Source organism: Cebus imitator, unplaced genomic scaffold, assembly GCF_001604975.1.
Source record: "Cebus imitator isolate Cc_AM_T3 unplaced genomic scaffold, Cebus_imitator-1.0 Scaffold451, whole genome shotgun sequence".
In the NCBI taxonomy this organism is placed as follows: domain Eukaryota; kingdom Metazoa; phylum Chordata; class Mammalia; order Primates; family Cebidae; genus Cebus; species Cebus imitator.
Genome location: NW_016107766.1, coordinates 1 through 8,310, shown reverse-complemented (window position 1 = coordinate 8,310; position 8,310 = coordinate 1). Strand labels below are relative to the sequence as shown.

The following is an 8,310-nucleotide window of genomic DNA, read 5'->3' as shown; positions in this document are numbered from 1 at the left end:
CTGGGATTACAGGCACATGCCACCATGCCTAGCTAATTTTTGTATATGTAGTAGAGATGGGGTTTCACCATATTGATCAGGCTGATCTTGAACTCCTGACCTTGTGATCCGCCTGCCTCGGCCTCCCAAAGTGCTGGGATTACAGGCGTGAGCCACCATGCCCAGCCAAGATAATTTTTTATGTCACCTAATCCAACATCCTTGTCTTACGGGTGAGAAAACTGGGGCCAGAGAGAAGCTATTGACTTTCTCAAAAAAGTCACAAAGCAAGAGAATGGAAGACTGATGTCCCCTGATTTCAGGCCTGAAACTTTCCCATCGTTCTGTGATGTCTCTCAAACAGCCCCTCATCATTGAGCAGATGAGGTCCAGCTCATTGGCTGTGCCTAAGGACACCCTTCCGTGACCAGGTCCTGCCCACCTTTGCACCAATACCAGCCAAATCCAACAGGGACAATGGGGTCCTAAGGAGACAGGGGGTCACGCACTGATACTGCCTCAAGTCCTGCCTCCAGAGCTCTATCACCATGACCATGATCATGGCTTCCGTGGGATAATCCTCCAGCGGGTACCTCCTGGCCTGGACCCCTTTAGGTTTTTGTTTCTAGTCTCCATGAGCACCAGAGTCTCTGGGGGACCCTGGCTCCCCACCCGCTGCCAAGCCGTCAGGCAGAAGGCGTATTTCACGATGTCGTAAGAACAGATCACTGTCAGGTACTGTCCTTCTACCAAGCACATTGACTTTAAGCACTTCGCTGAGTAAACATGATTTCTTCCCTCACCTCTGCATCCCCAGCCTCAGACACAGGATCACAGACGAAGAGTATGCCTAGCTTCATCAAGCCTGTAGGAGTGATTAAGTATTTCTGTGATTATTTTTAAATGACTCTGCAATCATACATGTGTCTGTGTGCATATAAATATGTGTGTATATATATACATATATATGTATGTGTGTATGTATATATATGTATATATGTGTGTATATATATATACACACATATATATACATATATATGTGTGTATATATATGTATATATATATGTGTATATATATATACACACACACACATGTATGAGCAAATAAGGCAAACATCCATCATGGTTGAAGTTTGAATCTAGGTGATGAGTTGAGAGTGACTATTCTACATTTCGTAAACTGGAAAATGTTCCTCATTAAAAGGTACGAAAGAACTTCACCAGATTTACCACCCATTTTCTATTCTACTTGCAGTGGCCCGGACATGCCTTTTGCTTCCTGGTACACAGTTCTTTTGTCTTTGTCTTTTGCGACAGAGTCTTGCTCTGTCGCACAGGCTGGAGTGCAGTGGTACAATCACCGTAGTCTTGACCTCCTGGGTTCAAGTGATCTTCCCATCCCAGCACCCTCAGGTACTTGGGACTATAGGTGCGTGCCACTATGCCCAGCTAACTTTTTGTTCTTTATAGAGACAGGGAGGCGGAGGCTGCAGCCTGGGCGGCAGAGCCAGACTCCATCTAAACTCCATCTCACTATGTTGCCCGGACTGATCTTGAACTCCCGGTCTCAAGCCATCCTCTCACCTCAGCCTCCAAAAGTGTTTGGGATTATAGGTGTGAGCCGTAGCACTTGGCCTCACCTCTTTGTATTCGCTCCTAGTGTCCTCCAAGACAGACGCTCTTCTCACTCTTCTCCCTCTATATCCATCCCATTTGCTCTCAGAGGGGAGTCAACCTGAACAGTTGCAGCTGGTACTAATCCCTTTCTCCTCTTCATCCTCAATATCACAGATCACCCCACACCTGGTTCCATCATCATCATCTCCATCATAATAGTTATTAAGCACCTATTAGGCCCTAGATACTGAGCCAAGGGCTTTCCATCCATCCATTAATTCTTAGGACAACCCTCTGAAGTTGGTACCACCTACAAATAAATACCTGTGAGTCAGTTCCACTTACAAATGAGGGAACTGAGCCTAGCAGAGGTTAGAAACCTTACTCAAGGTCACATACATAGTGTGGCTGAGATGGGATTTGCCTCAGCCCAGTCTTATTCCAGAGCTCTTATCCTCTTCTCCACGCTCCCTTCTGTTCCTTGCTAGAGTGACTTCCACAGAAGTTTTGTTTTCATGTTGCTACTTTTCTTTTTGCTGTTATTTACCTTTTGCTCTACTAATGCCTCCTCTGCGTAGTGAGTGAATGCTTTTTTAAGGGGATACTTTGCCTCACTTTTCTTTACATCTCACAGTGCTGGGGGATTGCTCGATTGAATCCACCTAATTCTCTCAACTTCAAGATCCAATAGAGAGATCTCCATCTTCTGTTTCATCGCCCAGTCCCTGCTGGGTCAGGGTGGACCAGCGCAGTCTGCATCCATTGCCTTCCTTTCCCCTTTCCATCTGTACCACATAAGCTGATCCCATTCCAGTCCATCCCAAAGACATGAGAGGAAACTCCCCTTAGTGGGCACTTCCGCTGGGCTGTCTACATCCCTCTCCCTGGTGCCCACTCCCCCAGCCTGTTTATCTGCTCTCCTTACCTGTAGCAGCAGCAGCAGGAGCAGCAGTTAGGACACCCCCAGAGCCCTGCCCCCTCCACTCTATCTGCCAACCAAATATGTTGTCTGCTGGCTGGCCCAGGGCCTCTTCCAGTTGCTGCAGGATGTTGCCCCACATATGTAGTCATCATCTCCCCAAGAGGCTGGGCAGTTATTTATCAACATTGAGAAATCTTGGAGGTAAACATGACTCGGGCAACAGCTCAGGAAGATGCAGAAGATGAAGAGAGACGGGCTGGCCACGCTTGTGACAGCTTCCTTCCTGCCATCATGATGTCACAGTCCTGATGGGAACACTCAGTTGCTTCCCTTTCTGTACCATGGTGAGTCTAGACCCACCCACCCAAGGTCCCTACTGCGTCATTCTCCCCCTCATGCCACCAACCTCCTCATGACTGACCACTGACTCCTACAACCCACAAGCCTGAACCTTAATCTCCCTGTGAAATGGTATCGTGCAAACAAATGTTCACCCACCAAGGCCAGGCTCAAGCCTTTCTGCTGAGCCCGCCCTCTTTAATATCAGCCTGCACCATGGTTCCCAAGCACAGGCACATGGCTTCACTAGAGAAATGTGGCACATGTACACACCTGGGCTCCACCCCCAGACATTCTGATTTGGCAGATCTGGGAAGTGGCCCAGGAATCTGCATTTTAACAACAGCTTAGGTGGTTCTGTGGCAAGGAGTTCAAGTTGACCACGTCTGCAAGAGCTGCATATAGATAAGATGGGCTCTGCAGCACATCTAAGGGGCTCAGGGGTTTTACCTGAGGACCAGGTATGAGTTTCTCTGAGCATCCTGTCCAGGCATAGGCATGGAGACCACAGTTATAACAGTAATACCTGGTCGGGTGCAATGGCTCACACCTGTAATCTCAGCACTTTGGGAGGCCAAGGCAGGTGGATCTCAAGATCAGGCATTCAAGACCAGCCTGACCAATGTGGTGAAACCCTATCTCTACTAAAAATACAAAAAAATTAGCCAGGAATAATGGCACACACCTGTAATCCCAGCTACTTGGGAGGCTGAAGCAGGCAAGTAGCTTGAATCCAGGAGGTGGAGGTTGCAGTGAGCCAAGATCACGCCACAGCACTCCAGCCTGGACCACAGAGAGAGATTTGATCTCAAAAAAAAAAAAAACGGTAAGAGCAGTAACCACCATGGCATCATGGATTGAAGTCCTACTGTGTGCCAAGTGCTTTCTTTATTCAGGCATCTCCTTGGATCTTGTCAACATTGGGAGAGAGTATAGTGGAGGTGTGTCATCTTTTGACTCTCCAGCACCAAACACCTTTTCCTTTTGGGGGGACAGGCGTCAATAGTGTGTGAGTTTCACTCAGATGCAGAGGTCTGCTTCCCCTTCTATTGAAGATGGAGGCAGATATTCCTCCCACCCCTCTCCCGGCAGCTATGCTGCAAGCAGGTGACTTGACCTAAGCCTGGCCGCACGCATGATTCTGCCCAGGATCCCAGATCTGAGGCTGAGACACAAATGCAGGGCCAGTTGAAGATGACTTACTCAGAGGCAACTTAAGGATTCAGAGTCCAGGATAGCATAGTGGCCTCCAGCGTCCAAGGCAGGGGCATCGATGGCAACATGGCCAGAACGTCTCATGTGGCCTCTGCTGTCCATTCTCTCTTGGCTTCTGCCTGTTGTCTAAACCCGATCCTCCAGCCTCTCATCAACTCTGAGTTACTATTATCCCCCTAGACTTTCCTTGCTATTTTATACAGCCAGAGTTGCATTCTGTTGTTGGCTTCCAGAATCATCATTGGCATGGTTAGGCACTACCATGCCCATTAAGGCAAGGAGGAATATTGAGGGCCAGAAGGTTAACTGAGTCACCCAGGATCAGACATCCTGCAAGGATGCAGAGCTGGGATTCAAACCCAGACACTATTTTCCTTCAAGGTCTGTGTCATTAACTGCACAACACTATTGTATCAGTCGAGGTAACAGCAAGACACCAGTGGCTCATTGAAACTGGGTAACTGAAGAGTATTTAATAAAGATGTGCGTAGAATTTAGGGAATCCAGTAAGGGATGCTTCAGTACACTGAGGCTGGCATTCCCACCGCTGGGCCTACAGAGGAGAGGATAGAGCAGGTGGCTGGACTTGGAGATGGGTGCTGTTTGTTGAGGGGCTTGAAGGAGACTTCAGAGAGGAATGCAGCCACTCCTGCCACCTCCCAGGGACGGAGCCCCAGGACAGAAGCCCTGACCTCACTCTCTCCCCACCCTCTGCACTCCTCTTGTGCTTCCCATTGGCTCAGCCAGCCAGAAGCCGGCAGCCAGGGAGCCTGCTGGCTTAGCCACACTGGTCAGGTTCCCAGGCAGGATGGGGAGGATGGAACATGGCATGGCCTGTAAGTGGAAATGGGGGTCTCCAGCACGGCCATTTGTCTTCCAATTTAGTGCATATAATTTTTCAAGCACGTTTAATATGTCAGACTTAACTAACACTTGATCTATAATAAGTTAAACACATTGGACTGTGCAGTGGGTTATGTCTGGATGAATCTGCATGAATGTGTCATGGGCTTTGGTAAGGAGTGTAATGCCTTATTGGAAACAAGCTTGAAATCCACTAAGAGGGAGCTGTATACCAGGATATAGTAGGTCTGCAGGGGCCCCGGGCTCTAAGCATTTGCTTATGCTCCAGGACAATCTGATGCAGTTGGTCTAAAGACCACACTCTGAGAAACACTGCCCTTGTGTGTTCTGCCTCTCCTGGAGTGCATTTAGTGATAATACCCCCTTCCCCTGGTCACTTTGTCAACTTCATAAACAGGAGCAACGCTGGGATTGCTAAAGTGCAGGCTCCAGACCAGCAAACTCAGCACATGAACACTGCATGCTGTACGGTCACTGCCTCTCAGCTGCTTGGTTCTTTTAGGTAGGAAAATAAATGTGCTGAGATGAACAGCTTCTATACCTAGTGCATCTGCGAAGATTCTCACCAGAGCACCAGGATGAAATAAATGCCCCCTCCCCATCTTCTAATGGACTCAATATTGGGGGTTCATAAATCATCTCTCTGGAGTCAGTACCATTACCTGGGCAGGTTCTGATAGAGCAGCATTTTGGGGAATGGGGAAGTCCTTATGTGATGGAGCGGGCTCAGGAAGTGGAAGCTGGACCTCCGTGTGCAGTGAATTTTTTCCACAGGAGTGGTGCCCATTGTAAAAATACGTTTACCTAACATGAGACACACTATGCATGGAAGAGCATGATTACTCTTGGGAATGGAGGATGATTTCTGCCCCGGACATCATTAAATTGGGCTGGATGGACCCACCATTCTTTTCCCACCCATGAGGCCCCTTTGCCTTTAAAGCTCAAGTGGGAAATAGCAAAATCTTGATTGAAATCTGTGGGAGATTGCAAGACACTGGAGGGTCTGAACACCTACCTACTTCACAGGGGAGGGCACTGGAGAGAGCATGGAAGCTGAAGCAGGTATTCCAGGAGCAGACTAAGATCGGAGGAGGAGGGAAGAGTGGGGAACAAGGAGAGCATACGGGGCAGCCTCCAGAAGCTTCCGTGGGGAGAGCTTGCACCCCGCCATCCCTCCCTCTTGTGTAATACTGGAAAAGAGGCATTTAGACACAGGCAGAACCCCTGGTTATTCTATTCTATATGGCTTTGGGGTCCTTGAGGTAAGGAGCTCTTCAGTTTTCACTCCTGCCAGCAGGCAGGGACTTACTCATGTGGCCTCATTCTAGTCACATACATCTCTGCCTTCAGAGGGCTATTTTCAGGAGTCAGAGATAATTGCACATAGGATGTCTGATATTGTCTATCAATGCTATCCCATGGATCCCATCTCATCCTGTCAGTATTTTCCCAAGACAAGATATTCAGTTTAACTATTTTCTCTGAGAAAGATGCACTTTCTCACCATGAAGTCTTATTTCTCCATGTTCCACAATCTTCAACACCCTTTTCTGGGAGTGTTGGAAAGAACCACATATAAGCATGAAAACCAAGTGTCTGATGCTACACAGAGGAAGTCCCAGCATGGGGCAAGGAGGATGCTTCTGTAGTGGGAGCTCAGTCCAGGTCAGGCCAAAATTGTACGGTCCAGGGCAAAACTGAGCAGGAGAAGGATTAGGCGTGCCCTCTGCATGTCACAGCCCCCATAAGAAATTACGATGAAAAGCATTGAACTGTCTGTATTTCATGCAAATGACAAGTAGCTGGTGGAATGAAGGACCAGGCATGTTTGGGGCTGTAACTTCTTTTCTGAGGGGCAAATGCCCATCCAAGTGAGAAATGAGGGCAGTAGGCAGGAAGGTGAGATCCTGGCTTTAGAAATATCCAGTGATTACAGATTTAATTCATGGTATTAACTCCCCCCGACCTTTTGTCTCCTCTCTCCTCTCTTAGCACACTGCCAGATGGATGTGGCTGGAGATCAGAAGACTGTCTCGTGGATTCGTGGGTCTAGAATCCAAATGACTTCAGCGTGACAGCAAACAGGACAGAGAAGACCAGGCTTTTACTCAGGAATCCGCCAGCCATGAGAATGACAATGTTAAACACGGGAACTCTGGGGGCGAGAGGAGACTTAGCGTTACTGCTGACAAAGGCTCCCCCAACACGGACGCGTTCCCTCTAGAAAACGCCTTCATGTCCCAGTCTTACCTGCTTAGGTTCTTGCTGCACCTTTCCCGCACTGCCTGACCCTGTGCTTTTCGCTTTGTCTCATTGCCAAAAGCTGCTGATTAGAAATAATTCAGTGGGGAGTGTAGATCCCTGTCCAGGAGAGGCACTGGAAAGAGACGGTCGGGCTGATCAGCCCATCCTCCTTCCTGTGATGTGGCAGGGAGAGGGGACCCTGGCCAGGAGACCTGCTCTCTATTCTCAGCACCATGCCCTGCCTCTTGGGATAGTCACCTCACTGCTTTAGCCTCAGTTTCCCCACCTATAAACCGAGAAGAATCCAACCCTCGTGAAAGTCTCATCACGAATTTTATAGATTTTGGCGAAATGATCCTAAGCCTTCTGGATAAACATCATTAGGTTTCATAAGAAAGAGATGCAAAGGAGTGAAGGCACTTGGCCAGTTCCATCAGCAGACATGCAAGCAGATGCGAGCACAGGGACGTGGCATGGTAAGGCACAGGGACAGACAGACAGCAATGGAGCAAAAAGTCCAGATGCAGGGTCAGTGTCATGTGAGAACTTAAAGTCTGAGGAAATCAGAGGCCAGTGGGTAAGTCAAATGCAGTGGCATACACCCATGGTCCCAGCTACCCGGAGGCTGAGGCAGGAGGATCATTTAATAAATAGTCTTGCAGTATCTAGACAGCAATATGATTCCAGAGTAGTCTTTTCTACAGTTTATAGCATATAGCAGAATAAATCTTCCCCCAGACTAAAAATTTAAATAAAATTTAAAAATCCAAGAAAAGTCACCCAGAAATAGAATCAAGCACATTAAGGAATAAAGCAAAGCAATTGATTTAAAATCAACACACACACCTATACAAAACTTAAAACCACATGCACAAACTAGCCAAGAGGGAAACGGCGTAAAGGAGATAGAAAGCAGAAAACTGCCTATTTGCCTGAAATCCACCCCCAGTCAAGGGCCCTGCCTTGTAGCACAGGGGACTACATTCCCAAGGCTGCCTGGTCAAGTTCAGCAACTGGTGGAGGACAGGGGGCAGGAGGCAGCGAGAGAGACGCTTGTTCACATGGCTGTGGTGCACTGGGCATCCTCAGCATCTGCCCAGTTCCAGTGCTGCATCCTGGATGTGCTGG

General features: G+C 48.3%; 1 protein-coding gene across 1 annotated transcript in view; it reads left to right on the top strand.

Annotated features, from left to right (window-relative positions):
• LOC108291379 (trem-like transcript 2 protein) overlaps positions 1-8,228 on the top strand; it is a 31,124-nt gene extending 22,896 nt beyond the window's left edge. The window contains exon 4 of the mRNA XM_037732508.1: positions 6,931-8,228. The gene's annotated coding sequence lies outside the window, so the exon portion shown is untranslated. The remainder of the gene's footprint in view (positions 1-6,930) is intronic.
• The last annotated feature ends 82 nt before the right edge of the window (positions 8,229-8,310 follow it).